This window comes from Zingiber officinale, chromosome 1A (genome assembly GCF_018446385.1).
Source record: "Zingiber officinale cultivar Zhangliang chromosome 1A, Zo_v1.1, whole genome shotgun sequence".
Taxonomy (NCBI): Eukaryota; Viridiplantae; Streptophyta; class Magnoliopsida; order Zingiberales; family Zingiberaceae; genus Zingiber; species Zingiber officinale.
The window spans coordinates 121,317,374-121,339,915 of record NC_055987.1 but is presented as its reverse complement, the minus strand read 5'-3'; the positions used below and the strand labels follow the sequence as shown (position 1 = coordinate 121,339,915).

General features: G+C 49.1%; 1 pseudogene; it reads left to right on the top strand.

Moving 5' to 3' along the window:
• LOC122002298 overlaps nt 1–22,542 on the top strand; it is a 49,052-nt pseudogene that overhangs the window by 19,858 nt on the left and 6,652 nt on the right.

Here is a 22,542-nt window from a genome sequence, read left to right as displayed (position 1 = left end):
TCCCCTCTGAGGTAGCTCAGGCTCGACGACATGATGTCCCTACTAGCGTCTTGGCGATGAAAGGCTGCCTTGGCAGCTTGTGGGCAGAGAGCATGAGTCAAATGGGTAGCTTGTCACCCCTAGCTCAAATGAATAGGTTCTCGAAGTCTTGGGCTAAAGTAAGTACCTTGCTCCTCCTTCTGGATGCGAGTTTGCTTTAACTGAGGGCTGTTATTCTTGGTCCAGACTCACGCAGAATCCCTAGTGCTGAACCAATCCTTCCACACCCTCCACCATGAAAGCAAAGAACTCCGGGACAGAGTCTCTGAACTAGAGCTACAACTGAATGATCCTGCTCAAGCCAGCCACGCATTGCGAGCCGAGATCCGAACTCTAACCAACCAGACTGAGCGGCAAAAAAGGTCTCTGACGCAGGTCAGAGATGAGCTCCGAGCTGTGCGTGAAGAAAGAGCTGCACAAGAGGCGGGATATCAGCAACAGCTCGCCCACCAGGTTCGGGAGATTCAGTCCAGAGATACCCTGATACGGGAGAAGGACAATAAGCTGGAGGCTCAGGCAGCTAAGTTGGCAGCCCAAGAAGCAGAGCTGAAGGCCTTGAGGGAGGAACTGTCTCAGTCTCGGACGGCTCTGATGGGAGTGTCCACCGCTTTGTCAGTCTATCAAGAGGGAGAAGAGGCTCGTTGCCTGCGTAGTCGAACTTCTTATCTGACTTCCCCTGAATTCTTATCTCAAGCTAGAGCACGCTTTTCCGCGACCATACCGTACACGGCGGCCGGGGTTATCCGACAGCTTCACGCGCAGAATTTCTTGAACTCTATCCCCCCCGCTAGCTTTTTGGACTTGGGCGAAATCATTCAAGGCTTCCCGGATGAAATTTTTGCTCCTTTCAAATGATCTGTACCAGTCGTTTGAACTGAAGAATTTTTACATGTACATATGCATCTTCTAATTTTTACTTGACTATTTTACTATCTCCGAGCTTCTGGCCTGACCCCTTCTGTACTAGCGGAGCTAGCCCCTCAAACCCGATAGGGTCGTAGGTAGTTAGAGCTCCAAGGTCGATCCAACTTCCTTCCTTGAGCATCCTGCAGATAATAGGCCCCCGATGCTAATTTCTTGACGACCTTGTACGGTCCGTCCCATCGAGGTGCCAACTTTGTCACTTCCCCTAAGGGCTTTGTCTGCTTCCAGACCAGGTCACCTTCTCCGAAGAACCGAGGGATCACCTTCCTATTATAGTTCTGTCTCATCCTCTGTCTGTAGGCTTCCAACCTGGCAGTTGTTTGCTCACGAATTTCGCTGATGAAATCTAGTTCAGCCAGGCGCCGCTCGGTGTTCCCTTCGTCGTACAGCATCCTTCTTACAGAAGGTATCCCGACCTCCAGAGGAACCACTGCTTCATTACCATAGACCAGATGGAAGGGTGTCAGACCTGTGCTTTCTCGGGGCGTCGTACGGTAGGCCCACAAAATGCCTGGGAGCTCATCCACCCAGCTGCCCCCCATGTGATCCAGTTTGACTTTAAGTCCGCGTACTATTTCCCGATTGACTACCTCGGTCTGACCATTACTTTGAGGATGAGCCACTGAGGTAAAGGCCTGAGTTATGCCGAACCCCTTGCACCAATTCTGTATCCTGTGTCCCTGAAATTGTCTGCCATTGTCCGATACCAACTTATGGGGTAAGCCAAATCTGCAAAAGATATTTTTCCATAGGAACTGGATCACCGCGTCTTCAGTGATTCTGGCCAAGGCTTCTGCTTCTACCCATTTGGAGAAGTAGTCTACTGCTACCAACAAGAAGCGCCTTTGCCCGGTAGCCATAGGGAAAGGCCCCACGATATCCATACCCCATTGGTCGAAGGGATAGGATACTATAGAAGTTCTCAACAGCTCTGTAGGTCGGTGCGTCAGGCTCTGGTACTTCTGGCATGATAGACAGGTATTCACCAACTTCTGTGCGTCCTTCTGCAGGGTAGGCCAGAAATAACTAGCCAGCAATACCTTCCGAGCCAGCGTTCTTCCCCCAGTGTGATTACCACAGCACCCCGAATGTATCTCTTGCAAAGCCTGGTCCGCTTCCTCCATATTCAGGCACTTGAGTAGAGGTCTAGAGAAAGACCTTTTGTACAGCTGATCCCCAATCATTGCATAAGAGTGGGCTTGCCTCCTGAGTATACGCGCTTCCTCGGGGTTGGCGGGTACGGCTCCTTGCTGAAGGAAGCTTATTATGGGCGCTCTCCAATCAATTACTTCTCCCGCGTTACTCTGTAGATCTATCTGGGCTACAAGGAAGGTCTGCGCTATAGATCTGTCGAGCGTCCAAGTGCTCAGGGAACTAGCCATTTTAGCCAACTCATCCGCTCTTTCATTTTCAGCTCTAGGAATCTTCGTGACTGTGACCTCCTTGAATTCTCCCTTCATCTTTTCATAAGCCTCCTTATAAACTTGCATCTTCTCGCTATTCACCCCAAACTGCCCGGCTGTCTGCTGAGTTACTAGCTGGGAATCGGAGTATATGATGACTCGGCTCGCCCCCACATGCCGAGCTGCTTGTAGGCCTGTTAGTAGAGTTTCATATTCTGCCTCATTGTTGGTAGCTCTGAAATTTAACCGCACGACCAACTGCATGATATCTCCCTGTGGGGATATGAGAAGTGCTCCTACACCACTCCCCCGATGGGTAGCCGACCCGTCCACGTAGATTTTCCAGACCTCTTCTGAGTCCGCTGGGTGTACTTCTGTCAGAAAATCCGCCAGAGCCTGTGCTTTGATTGCGGTTCGAGGCTGATATTGTATGTCATATTCTCCTAGCTCAGTTGCCCACTTGATAAGCCGACCCGCCACTTCCACCTTGGTGAGAGCTCGGCCCATTGTACTGTTCGTCAAGACGGTAATGGGGTGCGCCAAGAAATACGGTCGGAGACGCCGGGCCATGAGAACAAGTCCATAGACCAACTTTTCCACGGCCGTATACCGAGATTCGGCCCCCTTCAATAGATGACTGAAAAAAATACACCGGCCGTTGTACACTATCCTGCTCCTTAACTAGCACGGCCCCCACGGCCTCGGGGGTGGCTGACAAGTAGACCCAAAGAGGCTCTCCCTTAACAGGCTTAAACAGTGATGGCAAGGACTCCAGGTACTGCTTCAGCTCTTCAAAGGCCTGGGTGCACTCCTCCGTCCACTGGAACTTAGCCCCCTTCCTGAGTACTTTGAAGAAGGGTGCGGCTCAATCCGCAGATCTGGAGATGAATCGGGGCAGCGCTGTTATCCTGCCGACCAGCTTTTGTGCCTCCTTCAGATTCTGAGGGATCTGCATACTCCGGAGCGCTTGCACCTTCTCCGGATTGGCCTCGATCCCTCGCTCAGTCACCAGATACCCCAGGAATTTCCCTCCTTTGGCCCCGAACAGGCATTTCAAGGGGTTCAGCTTCACACCGTATTGCCTTAGGGTCCCGCAAGTTTCATCCACGTCTCTAATGAGGTTAGAAGCCAGGGGGACTTGATCAATATGTCATCAACATAAACTTCGACGTTCCGCCCGATCTGGCTCCGGAAAACCTTGTCCATCATTCTTTGGTATGTGGCCCCCGTGTTTCTGAGCCCGAACGGCATGACGGTATAGCAGAAAGTACCGTCAACCGTTATGAAGCTGACCTTCTCCTGGTCTTCCTTGGCTAAGGGTATTTGATGATATCCCTGATAAGCGTCCATCATGCATATCCTTTCACAACCAGCAGTTGAGTCCACCACCTGATCGATCCGCGGGAGAGGATAACAGTCCTTGGGGGTGGCTTTGTTGAGGTCGCGGAAGTCTATGCACACCCTCCACTTGTTGTTAGGTTTCTTGACCAATACAACATTAGAGAGCCAAGATGGGAATTACACCTCTCGGACATATCCAGCTTTCAGGAGCTGCTCTACTTCAGCTCGGATAATTTTGTTCTGCTCGGCAGGGAAATTTCTCTTTTTCTGCTTGACCGGCTTAGCTTCGGGTATTAGGTGCAACTTGTGCTCGGCCACCTCTGGTCTAAGCCCGGGTAACTCCTCCGGCGACCAAGCAAAGACGTCTCGGTTGCAGCTCAGACATTGTATAAGCTCCACTTTAAGCTTCGGCGGTAAGTCACTGGAGATGCGGGTGATGCTTTTCGATCTGTCGAGGTGCATCTGGACCTCCTCCCAAGGGATCGGTTCTTCAGTAACGGGTAGCGGTTCCTCTTGGATAGCATGTACCCCACCATCCTGGGTCCTATGACTCTTACGTGCCTCCACCCGAACCATGTCAATGTAACAACTGCGAGACACCCTTTGCTCTCCTTTAACTTCCCCAACTAGCTCGTCCACTGGAAACTTGATCTTTTGGTGAAAAGTTGAGACAACCGCACGGAACTCATGCAGAGCTGGTCTCCCCAGGATGACGTTGTAGGAGGAAGGTGAATCTACCACGATAAAGGTGCTCCTCCTAGTGCGCACCAGCGGCTCAGTGCCTAAGGAGATGGCCAGCTTGATCTGGCCCATGGGTTTGACCTCGTTACCTGTGAACCCGTATAAAGAGGTGGTCACGGGCTGGAGCTCCTCGGCGTCGATTTGCATCTCCTCAAACGCAGCTTTGAACAGGATATTGACTGAGCTCCCTGTATCCACGAAGACCCGAGCTACTCGGCTGTTAGCGATGACAGCTTTAATTATGAGAGCGTCATCATGGGGCAGTTCTAAACCCTCCAAGTCTTAGGGCCCGAAGCTAAGGACAGGGCCAGATGCCTGCTCGTAGCTGCATCCCACGGCCCCTACATATAGTCGCCGGCTATGTGATTTACGAGCCCGACCCGAGTCCCCATCGGTGGGCCCTCCTGAGATCATGCCGATCTCTCTCACAGCGGCGTTACCCCGGTTTTCCAGCTCTCCGGCATCTCTTTGATCTTCCCGGGGACCAGCCTGATTAGAGGGGCCGGCCAGGTCGGGCTGGGTCTGACGAGCGCGTCCAGTTGCGGCTCGCTCTTCTTCCATCCTTTGTATTTGAGGCGCTAACTCTGGAGGTGGCAAGCCTTGTTCAGCAGCCCGCCTAGAATCACGAGCGAATTGGAAACAGTTGCTGAGATCGTGCGTACGGGACCGATGATACGTGCAGTACGACGCCCCCCTTGGTCCAGGTCGAGGCGCGTGTACAGCAGCAACTCGCGGAGCTGGCCTGGCCCCCTGAGCGGGCTGAGGGGCAGGTCTGGGCTGGACGCGCTGAAAGGGCTGAGCCGGCTGGGGCACCCTCCTTTCAGGTCGATTGCCAGGGGCCACCGTCTTCTCGGCCTTCCTTCTAGCAGCCTGAGCTTCTTCTACCTTGATGTAGCAAGAGGCCCTTTTCACCATGTCGTCGAAACTCCGGACAGGGTTTTTGATAAGGTCCCTGAAGAATTCCCCTTCTCGTAGCCCGTGGGAGAATGCGCTCATCAATATCTCAGAGGTGGCAGAGGGGACGTCGTTGGCCACCTGACCGAATCGATTGATGTAGCTTTGCAGGGGCTCGGTTGACTCCTGCTTGATAGCAAAAAGATAGTGGTCGGTTTTTTGGTACTTACGGCTGCTGGCGAAACGGCGCAAGAAGGCCGTTTTGAAATCCGTGAAGCGGCTGATGGATTCCGGGGGCAATCTGTCGAACCACTTTTGCGCCGATCTGGACAAGGTGTGTAGGAAGACTCGGCATTTGACGACATCGCTATATTGATACAATATAGCCGCGTTCTTGAACTTTCGCAGATGTTCTTCTGGGTCCTTACTCCCATCATATTCTTCAATGTTTGGGGCTCGGTAACCCCTCGGCAGGCTTTCTTTCAAGATCTGGGCAGAGAAGGGTACCTTGTCGTCAGGATCTTCAGGCAGATCTTCAGCCGGGATCACAGCCTTCCCCTTTCCTGAACCCCGAGGCGGGTGTAGAGAGCTTTCCGCCACTGAAGCTGGCGGCTCCTCCTTCTTTGGACTATGCTCGCGAGGTCCGGGCCGATGATAATCGCGGCGGGGCTCTCGAAATGAAGCACGCGGGAGTTCTTCCGGCTGCTTCCTCTTTGAGCTCCTGTCTGAAGCAGGAGCCAGTTCTTTGGATGCCTTAGGGACTAGGCGAGGTCGTGAAACTGTGCCTTGTCTTTCGGAGGCGGCCTGCTTTCTGACCTCCTTGAAAAGCTCGTACTCCCCCGCGGTCATGGTAACGTTAATCCTCCTGCTGGAGCTTCAACCAGAATCCTCCATCTTCACGTTCCGGATCAGGTTCTTGTGTTTCCCACAGACGGCGCCAAATTTGATCCCGTCCTGAAGCTGGGTCGGACGGAGGCTGGTCGCGGTGGACTGGGCGTTGACGGAAAGTCGCAGGTGATTCGGCTCCCACGGGTGGCTGACGTTGCTGCAGGACCCTGCACACACTCAGACGATCCCCCCTCTTCCCGTTAGAGACCAGAACCCAGGGGAAAAGTCCCCGGGTCGGGCCCTCCGACGCTCAAGTCAGGTCCTCTTTTCCCCAGAAAAAAGCAGAGAGAAGAAGAAGAAAAGAATAGTTGTGGAAAAAAGTGACGAGGGAATGTGTGCGCGTACCTGCGTACGAGGGATCTCTCCCTTTTTATGCGTCCTCCTCCCTTAGAACCTGTCATCCTGTCAGAAAACGTTAGACGCTGGAGCTTTGTCCTCTAGTCCCGGACACCTGTCGTACTGCCATTCGTCGTGAAAGCATCTTTCTGTTTAGGGACCTCCGCCTTCGCACATGGGTTTTGTCTTGTAGTGATGGACAGCTGGCAGGCTGCTACTGGTTGTGAGGGCATCTTTTCGTTTTAGGAACCTCCGCCTTCGCTCGCACTATTGGAATGTAATGATTATCCTCGACGGACCGTTGAGATTCTCCGCACCCGCACTACTTAGCTTCTCCGATCCATTGTGACTTGCACCGGCCTCGCCTCTTCTGATCGACTCTAGCCTCTAAGTGTTACCTGCCAGACGGGCTGACTCTGCTCAGCTCTGCCGATCCCGACCTGCCTCTATGCTTTGTATTTCCTGGCCCTCTACCGCAGGCCTGTAGATCGAACTGCTTCTGCTCAGCTCTCTGCTCAGCTCTGCCGATCCCGACCTACCTCTGTGCTTTGTATTCCCTGGCCCTCTACCGCAGGTCTGTAGATCGAACTGCTTCTGCTCAGCTCTCTGCTCAGCTCTGCCGATCCCGACCTACCTCTGTGCTTTGTATTCCCTGGCCCTCTACCGCAGGTCTGCAGATCGAACTGCTTCTGCTCGGCTCTCTGCTCAGCTCTGCCAATCCCGACCTACCTCTGTGCTTTGTATTCCCTGGCCCTCTACCGCAGGTCTGTAGGTCGAACTGCTTCTGCTCAGCTCTCTGCTCAGCTCTGCCGATCCCGACCTACCTCTGTGCTTTGTGACTTGCACTCCCGGACCTTCGAATGGTGGACCTGCAGACCGAGCTGCCCCTATACAGCTCTGCGGATCCCGACCTGTGATTTGTAACTTGCATTCCCGGGCCTTCGAATGGTGGACCTGCAGACCGAGCTGCCTCTATACAGCTCTGCCGATCCCGACCTATGATTTGTAACTTGCATTCCCGGGCCTTCGAATGGTGGACCTGCAGACCGAGCTGCCTCGTTCTCCTACAGCCCTGCCCCTTCGATGAACAAGTCTGCCTGGCCCTTGGCTACCCCCTATGCTCAACTCTGACTATCCCGTCAGCTTGACTATTCGACCGCCAAGTTGCCTTGACTATTGACTGTCACATCCTCTTGACTTTTGACCGCCATATGACCTTGACTTTTCTAATCCTTTCCTCTTGGGCCCCTCCATTGCCAACCGTATCAAGTGGGAAGTTGATCAAGCATCCGGGCATGAAAGGTATTGAGTAAAATTTCTGTGCAGCATATTCATTTGTCTTGGAAATTTCAGGGTTTGAGTGGGTGATGATCTTTTGGATTATTCAGGTTTTTGACAGAAGAGATATTAAGAGACTTGTAATTGTATATGACTATCCAAAAGGTATTAAAGCATTTTATATGAGGCTCAATGATGACCACAAACTGTAGCAGCTATGGAAGTGCTTGTGCCCAAGGTATGGCATTTGACTGGTTGTATTTAGCGGGGGTGAAATTTTCTTCATGTCTTGTTGCATCCATTTATATGATTCAAGTTCTACTTTCTTATTGATTTGTGTTATTGATTCAAGTTATGAAAGTTCAACTGCTGCAATCTCGTTACAGGCTTTAAAATTCTTGTTTGTAGGTTGGTGAGCTGATTGGAGGAAGCCAAAGAGAGGGCTGTTTATACATTCTTGTAAAAAGGTTCAAATAATTAAAGTGAAACTATGAGGTTCGTGTTTTTCCTTTTTTCGCTTCAATGACCAAATGAGAGAGCGGCTCTGAACTAGTGTGACACTTGTTTGAAGACAGAGAATGCCCAAACTAGAGTGGATCAGTGTTCCCCGAGCTGGCCCTCAGGTCGTCAGATTTTCTAGTCAGTTTGGCTCCAATTTAGTGGGTTTAAACCCAGTAGAACACAATTTCAAAAAAAAATGATTAATCAGATAGGATAACGTCGAGTCTGGGGTGATCAGTCCGGTTCCATAAAAATTTTTCCACCGGTCATCCATTAGGATAAATCGGAAAGCACTTGCGACGATGGTCTAAAAGCCCAACATCCCTTATGCTCTATTTACTCGGAGGCGTGGATTGAGGGAGGAAAGGAATCATCGAAGGGAAAAAATCCTTATGAGAAAGGAAGAGAAAAGAAAAAGAACAGAAGAGAAGAGAAAAACATCTTTCGGAAGAAAGAGAGAAAGAGAAGGAAACGGTAGGAAGGAGGGCACAATGAACAAATGCCACAGCTCGCTCGCTCCCAAATGCAGCAAACCTCATAACTCAAAAAAAAAAAAAAAAAAAAGAACAAAGAGATAAGGAAGACCTTGATGGAGTAGAATCGGGTGCACACCATGAGAGTCTCGTCTGGTGGAGCGCGGAGGCTTCGGAGTCTCGTCTGGTGGAGCATGACGACTCCACAAATATCGGCATAATAAAGCATAGTGAGTCGAGAATCCACAAAAAGAGCACTCGCTTTCTGTGTGCAATTTTTTATCTGTGATCTTATTCTTTTAGCAAGATTTGGAGTGAATCAGACTAACCTTTCTCGTCTCCAGAAAACACAAAGCGGTGGAAAAACAACGGTGGAAGAAGTTGAAGAAATCTCCTAGAGCCACCTCGCAAACTACCAAGCTCGTGCTGCTCGTGCTTGCGAGGTTCAAGAAAGGGAAGAAACGGGGATGGTGGTCTGTTAGCAGACAGAGGTAGCTAATGGAGCTGAGGCAGAGTTGCAGCGAAGGACGGATGGCTTCTTTCCGTCCGATTTTGAGGGGATGAAAAAATGTCTCAAAATGGATCCACGGATGGTTTCGTCAACCGTCTATCCATTATTTTAGAAGAGGTAAACAAGAGAAAGGATGAATAATCCATTTTCTTCTGTGAAGTAAACAGTAAAAAGCTTTTCTTACGGAAAACTTTCCTTTCTCTCACTCATCCGTCCTTCCGAGTAAACAGAGCATTAGTCAAGTTCAAGTTGCTAGGGAGGATGGATTTACCTTGGTAGAGCTTTTACCTGGCCTTTTATAGGTATTTGATAGTAAGGTCAGAGTGGTTTTTTTTCAGGCGGCCAATTTCAGGCCTTGTTGGGGATATAATGATGAATGACGCTCATTGTTGTTTGGCCTGAGACCCTCTGCATTTGATATGTCAACTGTGGAGCATGCCTGAGGTTGTGAATGTCTTTGGCCGGAATAGGTTTCCTTCAGCAGAAGTGATAGTCAATTGCACACTCCTTAATGAAGCCTGAAGTGTTTGGTCACTCTGAAGGAAGGTTCATGCGCTGTCATTTTCTTTCTAACTGAGAAGTTGTGATCAGGCGCCCGGTTGCTTAAATCTAGGATGTGCATTTAAATTTTTTTCTCCTCATCATGCCCTAAAGAAACCAAGCTAAAATATGTTTGTGCCATTAAACATATACAAGTTAGAAGATCCGTTGATCCTGTCCGCACACTGAGTCGATGGAAACTGGGGGCGTGACGCTCTTTGTTGTCTCCCGGTGATCTTCGCAGCGACGTAGCCTCCAATGAACCTGCAACAAAGTCGGGTCGGGAAGGAGTTCCCGGCGACGATCCTCCGACGCTCAAGTCAGGCGTTGGCAAGAAGAGGCAGAATAAACACTGTGGCTACAGTAGAATAGGAGAGAAATCATACCTCCGTCGAAGTCCGGGGGTCTTTATATAGGACTCCGGAGAGGCGCATGCACGCTTTCCAAAGCGTGTACGTTCCCCAAAGCATACCTAGGAATGATTATGTCAGAAAAGCATGCCTGACACCATACCCCAATTGTCCGAGCATATCTCTGTCATGACAGCGGAAACTTCCTCCGTACGATCCTTGGTACGGCTCGGCCATCGACCATGCTGCTTGTCGGCGGCAGACGTCTCGAGAATGATATCACTAGCTGTCCCTTTTGTCCTTTTCTAAACCCTGTGTCTTTAACCGGGTCGGTCGAGCTGATCGCTCGGCCTCTCGGACGCCCGGGTATACACGTGCCTCGGACCGGATGAGCCGGTCGATCGGTCATATACTCGGATGGGGGTCCCGGCTAGTAGTTCTGTCGTTCGGCCTAGCAGCCCAGCTACTTGGCATAGTGGTTCCTCTATAAAGGAGCTTGTGAGCGTCGGAAGCTCGACCCGAGGTCGAGCTGTCTTCATGCCGGTCCGGGGTCTACCCAGGCCGGTCGGCCAAGAGATTCCTCCCTGCTCGGCCAAACCTTTGACTTCCTCCCTGCTCAGCCGAACCTTTGACTCTTTCATACCATTGCCCCCTTTCTCTGTGGGCCCCCGCTCCTTACCACCGGATCACATGCCTTCCCTTCAAGTCTAGTCGAAGAAGGTGGCGAATCCGACTGACTGGACCGTTGACTTGGTGGCGTGTCTGCCACTCGGCCGCTGATGTTAGTGTTTATCCGATCGGGAGCTACGCACATAGGTGATGCTGATCGGCACGTCACCGGTTGGTACATGGAAAGTTTTATTTACCGATCGTTGTCCCGTCGCTCCGGCAGTGGTCGCGTTGATTATCCCTAGAAAACTCCTCGGCATTTGTGTAAATCACCGCCATTAAGGCTGAGCACGCGGCCATGCCCGCATGATGGTGCTCATTAAATGCGACCCATGGGCGAGCGCCATGTAGTCGCGCATCCGTCACCGTTCACTCGAGCCGTCAGGCTGATGTGACTTTTGGCTTTTCGAATTCGACGGTCAGATCCCCTCCTCGGATCCCGTGACCTGGATCGGACGGCTCCGGTCGATCGAGCCCAACGTTTATAAGGACATCTCCTCTTCCCCAGCCGCTTCGCGATATCGCGTGCGCATCCGAAGGCTTCCGTTTCCTCTCGTTCAGCGTTCCGGCGAACTCGTTGCTTTGCTTCCCGGTGATCCGTCGCCTCCTACTTTGGTCCTATCTCTCGTAAGGCCCCTTCACCCTTTCCCTTTCCAGTTCTTTTGTGTTTTTCTTCGCACTTGCGCCGTATTCGTGCCCTCTTAGACACTGTTCCGGCCATCCTTTTCCTTAACTTCTGCCATCTCTTGCTTTGACCCTCACCACTAATGGCCAGTTCCTCTCGTCAGTCCGACCTCGCCCCCGGCCTCTGGTATACTACCACAGAGAGTCGGTTTGACGAGAGGGATACGCTGAGCCTTACCCGAACCTTCGAACTTCCATCTGACCACGAACTAATACTAGCCACACCCTCCGATCGGCCACACAACCCCCCGACGGACACTGTTTGCTTTTTTCGAGACTAGTTAGTGGCCGGTCTGTGCTTTCCTATTCATCCGTTCATCCGTGAGGTGTGCAACTATTTCCGCCTCTCACTCGACCAACTCATCCCTAACTCCTTTAGGTTGCTGTGCGGGGTGGTATAATCTCCGCCCCAAGTTAAGTCCCACGACCAGGAGATCAAGCTAGCCACCAACAGAAAGAACAGAGCCATCGCCGATCTAGAAGCAAAGAATGTGTAGGCCCGAGCGTTGGAGCAGCGCGTCAAGGAGCTGGCCGACCTGCTATCTGTCGAGCAGGAGGGCCGATCGGCCGCTGAAGCTAAACTTCAAGGAGACAAGAAAGATCTCCAAGACGCCCTTGACGCTTCCCGAGCTGCGCTAAAGCAATATCAAGACGACGAATCAGGTCGTTTCGAGGTGATGAAACGAAACTATCTCCGCTCGGATGAATTTGGCGAGAAGTTTAGCGATCGGCTAGTTCTAGCCTTTGAGGAAGCCATCCGGGCGACAACGGTTTATCTGAAGGCTAAGGGCCAACTCCCGGAGACGGCCTCCATCCCTCCCAAAGACTTTGTCGGACTGCTAGAAACCATCCCTGAGCCCATTTTTGAAGCCCTGGAGTGAGGAGCGTTTTTAGCTTATCTTTGTTTTTATGTTTTGAAGTGTATCTGTATGCTCGCCGTTCTGCGAGTTACAATTATCCGCTTTAATCTGACTTTCAAGTTACTTGACTGTTATTTTTGTATGGTGCGTTAATATAAAATTCCGTCTTTGCTAATGTTACTTCTTCGCACGTATTTTTCCCCGAGTGGTATTCAGTAGTCCTTGGGTCGGGGGTTTTATAGTCGCCGGTTCGACTCTAGAATTTAACGTCGCCGCTCAACGATCTTCAAGAGGGGTTTTTATAGTTGCCGGTCCGACTCAGGGATTTAACGTCGCTGCTCGACGGTCTTCGGGCCAGAGGGTTTATAGTCGCCGGCCCGACTTAGGGATTTAATGTCGCCACTCGACGGTCTTTGGGCCGGGGTTTTTATAGTCGTCGGTCCGACTCAGGGATTTAACGTCGCCGCTCGACGGTCTTCGGGCCGGTTTTTATAGTCGCTGGTCCGACTCAGGGATTTAACGTCGCCGCACGACGGTCTTCAGGCCGGAGGGTTTATAGTCATCGGTCCGACTTGGGGATTTAACGTCGCCGCTCGACGGTCTTCAGGCCGGGGTTTTTATAGTCATCGATCCGACTCAGGGATTTAACGTCGCCGCTTGACGGTCTTCGGGCCGGGGTTTTTATAGTCGCCGGTCCAACTCAGGGATTTAACGTCGCCGCTTGATGGTCTTCGAGCCGGGGTTTTTATAGTCGCCGGTCCGACTCAGGGATTTAACGTCGCCGCTCGACTGTAACGCCCACCCTCCCCACCACTTAGAAAGGGGGGAGAAGGGCGGGGTTACTTGAAACATACATACATGTATATATGGCAGCGGAAGTATATAAATCTTTTTGTACTTTTTTTTGAAACAAACTAGACTAACTAAAGCATATAATCATGTTATCATAGAAGCATGTCCATTATCATAGAGCATATATCCAAACATATCATGTGAACCATTAGCATTCATAACGTGATCTAACATCTACTACTTGCTACGTGATGCATGATGTTTTACTTGAATAAAGCATACTAACATGGAACATGAAAACATAAGTCTATAGTGGGCAACCACCAATAAATATCATCCATCAACATTATGTAGTAAAATAAGATCATACGTAAAGTTTAGAATATATAAGCAATAAGCATATCTATTCCACCATGCCACTGCCACACACATTCTTGCCCTTCCTGCTGCTCCATTTTAGTTCAACCATTCTTTTCCTTTATCTGCAGTACAAGGGAAATTAAACTATAAGCACATAGGCTTAGTAAGATTCTTTCCTACTCACAAAACATAAATCATGCATCTAAACATAAAGTGGTGACATGTTCATTTAACCAACATCTAGATATAAATTTTTCTGCATGCTAGCCTAAAGTAGAGTCATACTCATGTAAGTAAATCATAACATAGTATGTGAGAGCTCATACATAAAATAGTAGCATGATCATCTAGGCATCATAGACATATTTTTCAAAAAGCATTTTACTAAAACATAAAGAAAACATTTAGCATGAATAGGTATATGCAAGATGTCCTTTTGAAAACATGTATCATGAAATGAGCATATGCAAGATGTCCTTTGAAAACATATATATATCATATAAATACTTAAACATAATCTCATCATGAGGGCCCGACTTTGTACCATATACATGAATTTACGCGCATCCTAAATAGATCCGAGGTAGCTAATCCCGAACCTATTAGGAACTAGGCTCGTTTCCTTGACCATCGACCTAGGGGCACTTAGTAGCACATCCCTTACTAGGCCCGTTTCTTTGACCATCGACCTAAGGGCAACTTAGGAGCCCATCCCCGGTACAAGCCATACAAAGTAAAATAACATATTATGTTTTTTATCATATCATAGCATATCATGTTCTTGTCATATCATATCATATCATGTTCTTGTCATATCATGAAGAGTGCTCTTAATCCCAACTTAAAGGAAGCATCTCTTAGGCTTTTAATCATACATAAGTCTTGCATAACATAATGACATAAAGTGCACATAACATATAGCATATCATAGAAAAAACGTAACATGATGGTACAAGTGCACATAACATACAACATGGTGACATAAAATCCATATCACATCATAAGGAGTCATTATCATGCATGGTTGGGGTTTTGATTTTCCTACAAACCCTAAATCATAACTTGGCCGAAACTTGTAAGCATGATTCTAGTCTTCTTCTATCAACTTAAAGCATGAAACTTTCATACCATACTTAGTATAACAAGAGAGACACCTAATAGGCATAAATGAGGTTCTAACCCTAATGTTCAACCCTTGGTCGAAACCTCTAGAAGCATGATTCTAAATTTTAAATGAAACATAAGGCATGGAACTTAAACTAACAATATATATAAGATCATACATCATGAGGAAACATAAACAAGCATAGTTAGGTTTCAAACTTTTCCTTAAGTCTTTCATCCATTCTTGATCGAAACTTAAAGGGTAGGGTTCTAGGTTTTTTTTTTTCATAACATGAAGCATGAAAACTTAAACTAACCATATATCAAAGATCATACATCATGAGGAAGCATAAACAAGCATAGTTAGGTTTCAAAACTTTTCCCTAAGCCTTTCATCCATTCTTGGCCGAAACTTAAAAGGTAGGGTTCTAGGTTTTTTTTTTCATAACATGAAGCATGAAGACTTAAACTAACCATATATCAAGATCATACATCATGAGGAAGCATAAACAAGTATAGTTAGGTTTCAAAACTTTTCCCTAAGCCTTTCATCCATTCTTGGCCGAAACTTAAAGGTAATGTTCTAAACTTTTTAATACAACATGTAGCATGAAAACTTAATCTAACAACATCTAAGAGATCATACATCATGAAGAAGCATAAACAAGTATGGTAGATTTCAAAACTTTGCTCTAAGCCTTATATTCAATCTTGGCCGAAACCTAAAGGTAAGGTTCTAAACTTTTTAGTACAACATGTAGCATGAAAACTTAAACTAACAACATATAAGAGATCATACATCATGAAGAAGCATAAACAAGATGGTTAGATTTCAAAACTTTACTCTAAGCCTTATATTCAATCTTGGCCGAAACCTAAGGGTAAGGTTCTAAACTTTTTAATACAACATGTAGCATGAAAACTTTAACTAACAACATATAAGAGATCATATATCATGAAGAAGCATAAACAAGCATGGTTAGATTTCAAAACTTTGCTCTAAGCCTTATATTCAATCTTGGCCGAAACCTAAGGGTAAGGTTCTAAACTTTTTAATACAACATGTAGCATGAAAACTTAAACTAACAACTTATAAGAGACCATACATCATGAAGAAGCATAAACAAGTATGTTTAAATTTCAAAACTTTGCTCTAAGCCTTATAGTCAATCTTGGCCGAAACCTAAGGGTAAGGTTCTAAACTTTTTAATACAACATGTAGCATGAAAACTTAAACTAACAACATATAAGAGATCATACATCATGAAGAAGTACAAACAAGCATGTTTAGATTTCAAAACTTTGCTCTAAGCCTTATATTCAATCTTGACCGAAACCTAAGGGTAAGGTTCTAAACTTTTTAATACAACATGAAACATGAAAACTTAACCACCATAGGTAACCACAAATCATTATCTTGGCCGAAACTTGCAATACAAATTCCTAGGTATTTCAAACAACCTTTAAACATAAAGCATACGAGAGCTACTTGTACTGCAGGTGAGAGAATACTTACCTCCTTTCGCTAAGAAAAATACCCTTGTTTGAGAAGTTTGCCTAAGAAGAAGATCCCCTTTAGCTTGGTTTCGGCAAATGAAGGAAAATGGTTGGGAATTTCAGTGGAAGAAGAGAGGAGGAAATAGAGAGAAGACAAAATGAACTTTTCCCTTTCTTTCTCTTATTTATGCCAAAATGAAGGAAAAAGACAAAATCATCTTTTCATTTGGAAGGAAGAAGGAAACTCAAACTTCTCCTTCTAAGTGAAGGGGCCTTCACCTTAACTACAATCTCCCTTCTTTTTCTAACAGCACACCCCTGCTGGGGCTACTGGTTATCACTTGAAATCACTTACCAAGAGGTTTAAGGTTCAAACCTTGGTTATGCCTCTTTTTGGTTCTATTTCCTTTTTATTTTTGAAAAATCTACATAAAGCCTATTTTAATCATGGAAAAATTCATAAAATTGCTAGGTATCCTATGGGTGTTACATCGACAGTCTTCAAGCCAGAGTTTTTATAGTCGCCGGTCCGACTCAGGGATTTAACATCGCCGCTCGACGGTCTTCGGGCCGGGGTTTTTATAGTCGTCAGTCCGACTCAGGGATTTAACGTCGCCGCTCGACGGTCTTCGGGCCGGAGGGTTTATAGTCGTCGGTCCGACTCAGGGATTTAACGTTGCCGCTCGACGGTCTTCGGGCCGGGGTTTTTATAGTCCTCGGTCCGACTAAGGGATTTAACGTCGCCGCTCGATGGTCTTCGGGCCGGGGTTTTTATAGTCGTCGGCCCGACTCAAGGATTTAACATCGATGCTCGACGGTCTTCAAGCCGGGGTTTTTATAGTCACCGGTCCGACTTAGGGATTTAACGTCGTCGTTCGACGATCTTCGGGCCGGGGTTTTTATAGTCGCCGGTCCGACTCAGGGATTTAACGTCGCCGCTCGACAGTCTTCATTCGGCATAAATTGTTCCTTTGACTTTACTCCTGCGGTCAAAAGATACAATAGAAATCAACATTATGAGTTACAATGGCACACCTTTCACCCAGCTCGATACGATTGGAGGTGATTTGCACTCCACGGTCACTCTAGCTTGCGTCCATCTTCATCTTCGAGGTAATAGGCACCCGAACGGAGCTTTTCTACAATCTTAAACGGCCTGGCCCAAGGAGCTCCCAGCTTGGTCACGTCGCCGACTGACTTGACTTTCTTCCAGACGAGATCACCGGCCTGAAAAGATCTGGGAATTACCCTTCTGTTGTAGTTTTGCTTCATCCTTTGTCGATACGCCATCAATCTAACGGCAGCTTTGGCTCGCGTCTCGTCCACCAAGTCCAGCTCCAAATGTCTCCGCTCAACATTGTTCTCATCGTAGACTTTGATCCGGTCAGATTGTACCCCGACTTCTATCGGGACGATGGCTTCCCCGCCGTACACCAGGTGAAAGGAGGTCACTCCTGTTCCCTCCTTGGGCATCATTCGGAGCGCCCATAATACCCCGAGCAGCTCGTCGACCCAACTGCCACCCTCATGGTCAAGCCGAGCCCGGAGAATTCGTAAGATCTCCCAATTGGTGACTTCGGCTTGCCCGTTACTTTGGGAATATGCTACCGAGGTGAAGGCCTGTTGAATGTCGTATCCCTCGCAACATTCCTTGAGCTGCTGACCTGCGAATTACCTTCCATTATCGGAGATGAGCCGCCGCGGGATGCCGAATCGACAAATGATATGCTGCCATATAAATTTCTTGACCATTTCCTCGGTTATTTTAGCTAGCGGCTCGGCTTCAATCCACTTGGAAAAATAGTCCACTGCTACTAGCAAGAACTTTCTCTGTCCGGTCACCATTGGAAATGGTCACACAATGTCCATACCCCATTGATCGAACGAGCAGAACACCGTGGAAGTTTTTAATTCTTCCGCGGGACGGTGTGAGAAACTGTGGTACCGTTGGCAGGATAAGCATGTGGCGACTGTCCGAGCGGCGTCCTCCTGTAAAGTCGGCTAAAAATCGTCGGCCAAAAGAATCTTCCTTGTCAACGAACGACCGCCCGGATGACCGCCGCATGAGCCTTGATGTACTTCTTGCAAAATATAGTCCACATCCTCCGGACCGATGCATTTAAGCAGAGGCCTGGAGAACGCCTTTTTGTAGAGTTGGTCGCCAATGAGGACGAACCGACCAGCTCTTCTTCTGAGCAGGTGTGCCTCCGACCGATCGGACGACGTTGTTCTGGACTTCAGAAACTCTGTTATAGTCGTTCGCCAGTCACTTGGGAATGCGAGTCCCTCCATTCGGTCAATGTGGGCGACTTGGGACACTTGCTCGATTGGCTGCTCAATGACGATAGGTGTTATCGAACTGGCCAGCTTGGCCAGTTCATCTACAGCTTGATTGGCCGAGCGGAGGATCTTCTGTACCAGCACCTCTCGGAAACCGACCCTTAGTTTGGCGAAGCCTTCCGCATAAAGCTTTAGCCTAACGTTGCTTATCTCAAATGCCCCCGCAAGTTGCTGAGCGGCCAACTGTGAGTCTAAATGAATTAACGCATTGCTAGCTCCCACATGCCGAGCAGCCTGCAGACCTGCTATAAGCACCTCATACTCAGCTTCATTGTTGGCTGCTCTGTAGTCCAGCCGTACGGATAGGTGCATCCATTCTCCGTGGGGGGAGACCAGCAGCACGCCTACTCCAATTCCTTACCGAGTGAACGATCCATCTACATACACCTTCCAGGTAGCTTTAGGCTCGGGATTTTGTAGCTCAGTGATGAAATCTGCTAACGCCTACGCCTTGATTGCTGTCCGAGGCTGATATTGTAGGTCAAACTTGCTAATCTCTGTCGTCCATTTGATCTGCCGCCCGGACGCCTCAGGATTCAGTAGAACTCGGCTTAAGGGGCTATTCGTCATGACGATAATCGTATGCTCCAGGAAATATGGCCGGAGCCTTCGAGCAGCCAAAACAAGTGCGAAGGCAAGCTTCTCAAGACCAGTGTAGCAAGACTCAGTATCCTTTAAGATGTGTCTAAGGAAATACACTGGCTGTTCTTCACCGTTCTGCCTGACTAGCGTCGAACCGACCGCATGCTCGGTTGAAGACAGATAAATGCGGAGGGGCTCGCCGACAGATGGCTAAGCTAATACATGTAATGAGTTTAGGTAGGCCTTCAATTCTTCGAATGCTCGGTCACATTCCTCATTCCATTGGAATTTGGTCGCTCGACGCAGGATCTTGAAGAAGGGCATGCTCCGATCGGTCGTCCGGGAGATGAACTGGGATAGCGCTGTTATGTGACCCGTGAGACGCTAGACTTCCTTTAAGTTTCGGGGCGGTGGCATATCCTGTAGCGCATTGACCTTGCTAGGGTTGGCCTCAATGCCTCGCTCAGTGACTATGTAGCCTAGGAAACGACCACCTTTTGCTCCGAACAGACATTTATGCGGGTTCAACTTGATCCCGTACGCCCGTAGTGTCTGGAAAGTTTCCTCCATATCTGCATAGAGGTCGGCCACCCGGAATGATTTAATGAGTATATCATCAACATATACCTCTAGGTTTCGCCCGATCTGCTTCCGGAACACCATGTTCATGAGCCGTTGGTATGTAGCCCACGTGTTCTTCAACCCAAACGGCATGACGTTGTTGCAATAAGTGTCATCCGCCGTGATGAAATTGACCTTCTCTTGATCCTCTTGGGCGAGCGGCACTTGGTGGTAACCCTGATATGCTTCCAGCATGTATATCAGTTCGCACCCGGCGGTCGAATCCACCATTTGGTCAATCCGGAGCAATGGGTAAAAATCTTTCGGACACGCTTTGTTCAGGTCGTGGAAGTCGATGCAGACTCTCCATTTGTTGCCGGGCTTGGAGATTAGCACCACATTTGCGAGCCAGCTTGGGAACTGCATCTCGCGTATGTGGCCGGCCTCCAGAAGCTTATCGACTTCCGCCCGTATTATGACGTTCTGCTCGGCACTATAATCCCGCTTCCTCTGCTTGACGGGCCGAGCGTCCGGCAGGACATGTAACTCGTGTCGCGCGACGCTCGGCGAGATTCCTGGCAGCTCGTGCGTCGATCACGCGAAGACATCTAGGTTTTGTTGGAGACATCTGATCAACTCCTCCTTCTGACTTACCTCCAGGTCGGAAGCTATGAACGTCGTGGCCTCCGATAGATCTAGATGAATCTGTACCTCCTCATTTTCTTCGTAAACAAAATTAGACGGCTTCTCAGTTATAGTGTTTACCTCGATACGAGGGGCTTTCCGAGCGGATCTCGCCTCTGCTCGCACCATCTCCACATAGCACCGCCGCGCTGTCAACTGATCGCCTTTAACTTCTCCCACTCGATCTTCCACGGGGAATTTGATCTTCTGGTGGAAAGTTGAGACGACTGCCCGAAACTCGTTGAGGCCCGGTCGGCCCAAAATGACGTTGTACGCAGAGGGAGTGTCCACTACGATAAAGTTAGCAGTTCGCGTCCTCTTAAGTGGCTCTTCCCCGAGCGAAATGACCAACTTAATCTGACTGACTGGCTGAACTTCGTTCCCCGTGAATCCGAACAAGGGTGTGGTCATCAGTAGTAGCTCCGCCCTGTCTATTTGGAGCTGGTCGAACGCCTTCTTGAAGATTATGTTGACCGAACTCTCTGTGTCAATAAAGATACGATGAATAGTGTAGTTTGCTATTACCGCTCGGATGATGAGGGCGTCATCGTGCGGCACTTCGACTCCCTCGAGGTCGTCAGGCCCAAAGATGATCGCCGGCCCGCTCGCCTTCTCTTGGCTGCATCCCACAGCATGTATTTCCAATCGTCGGGTGTACGACTTGCGGGCTCGGTTGGAGTCCCCACTTGTTGGCCCACCGGCGATGATATTGATTTTCCCCCGAGCGGAGTTACTTCTATTTTCTTCCTCCCGAGCAGATGGTCTGGCTTGCTCGTGGGAGACTCGAGGGTTGGCCCATGGCTGGTGATGTTGTTGCTGATGATGGTGCCGCTTCAGTGAACGCCGAACTATTCGTCGCTCGGCGTGTTGATGCTGAGTTCGCCTGTCCAGTGAAGAAGACCAGCGACGATAGCTCCTCGGCTCAAGCTGGTTGACCGGGGGGAGACTTCGGCAGTCTTGAGTATTATGGGTGGTAGATTGATGGATTTTGCAAAACATGGGCGCCCATACCTTGCCCTTTTGCCAAGGTCGTTCGGCCGCAATGTGCTGAACGGCGGGCGATCTGAAATCTTGAAATGGCCTCATCCTCTCGGCACGTGACCCTTTTGGCGGCTGCTGGTTGATATGTGTTCTCCGTTCAGTTTGAGCTGGGGGTTCGCCTGGCGCTTCCTTCTTTCAGGCCGCTTGTGCTTCCTCCACGTTAATGTATTCACTCGCTTTTTTCAGCATGTGGTCGTAGTCGCGAGGCGACTTCCTGATAAGTGAGTGGAAGAAGTCCCCATCGACTAAGCCTTATGTAAAAGTATGCATCATTGTCTCAGACGAGATCATGGGGATGTCCATAACCGCTTGGTTGAAGTGCTGGATGTAGGCTCGGAGAGTTTCTCTTGAGCCTTGCTTCATGGAAAAGAGGCTGACGCTAGTCTTCTGGTAGCATCGGCTGCTGGCAAAGTGATGGAGGATGCCGTTCAGAAATCTCTGAAGTTCTTAATCGATCCGTCCGGCAACCTCCGGAACCAGCGTTGAGCCGAGCCGGATAATATAGTGAGGAAGACTCGGCATTTAACTCCATCGGTGTATTGATGAAGAGTAGCAGCGTTATCGAACTTACCGAGATGGTCGTCCGGATCAATTACGCCATTATACTCCCCGATCGATATTGGAGCGTAATGCTTTAGGAGCGGGTCTTGTAAAATCGCCTCAGAGAACTGGCGATTGACCCGCTCGGGGGATGACTCTGTACGCGGTGCTTTCCCCTTTCGGGCGTCCCGCATGGGCGCTTCGTCGGACGATCCCTGGTTGGCTAGGGCCATCTCCGACGGGGTCTGGAACAGTGCCCGATGAAATGGAATGGGGGCGGTCGGCGCGTCTCCTGGTGTGCCGGTCTGCCCTTTGTTCTAAGCCCACGTAGAATATTATTCCGGTCGGTCCTCCATGGTCGCTCGGCCTCTAGAGACCGAGGCGGCCTGTTGCGCTATCCTTTCTGCTTGGGTCTTCTGCTGTTGCTCCACCATCTTTGCGGCTCGCGCTTGGATGAGTGCTTCGAGCTCCTCGGGAGAGAGCGTTACCATAAGTTGGCGTCCAGCTTCTTCCATCTTCTCGGCTCGGATTCAGGTGTGTTCCCACAGACGGCGCCAATTTGATCTTGTCCGCACACTGAGTCGATGGAAACTGGGGACGTGGCGCTCT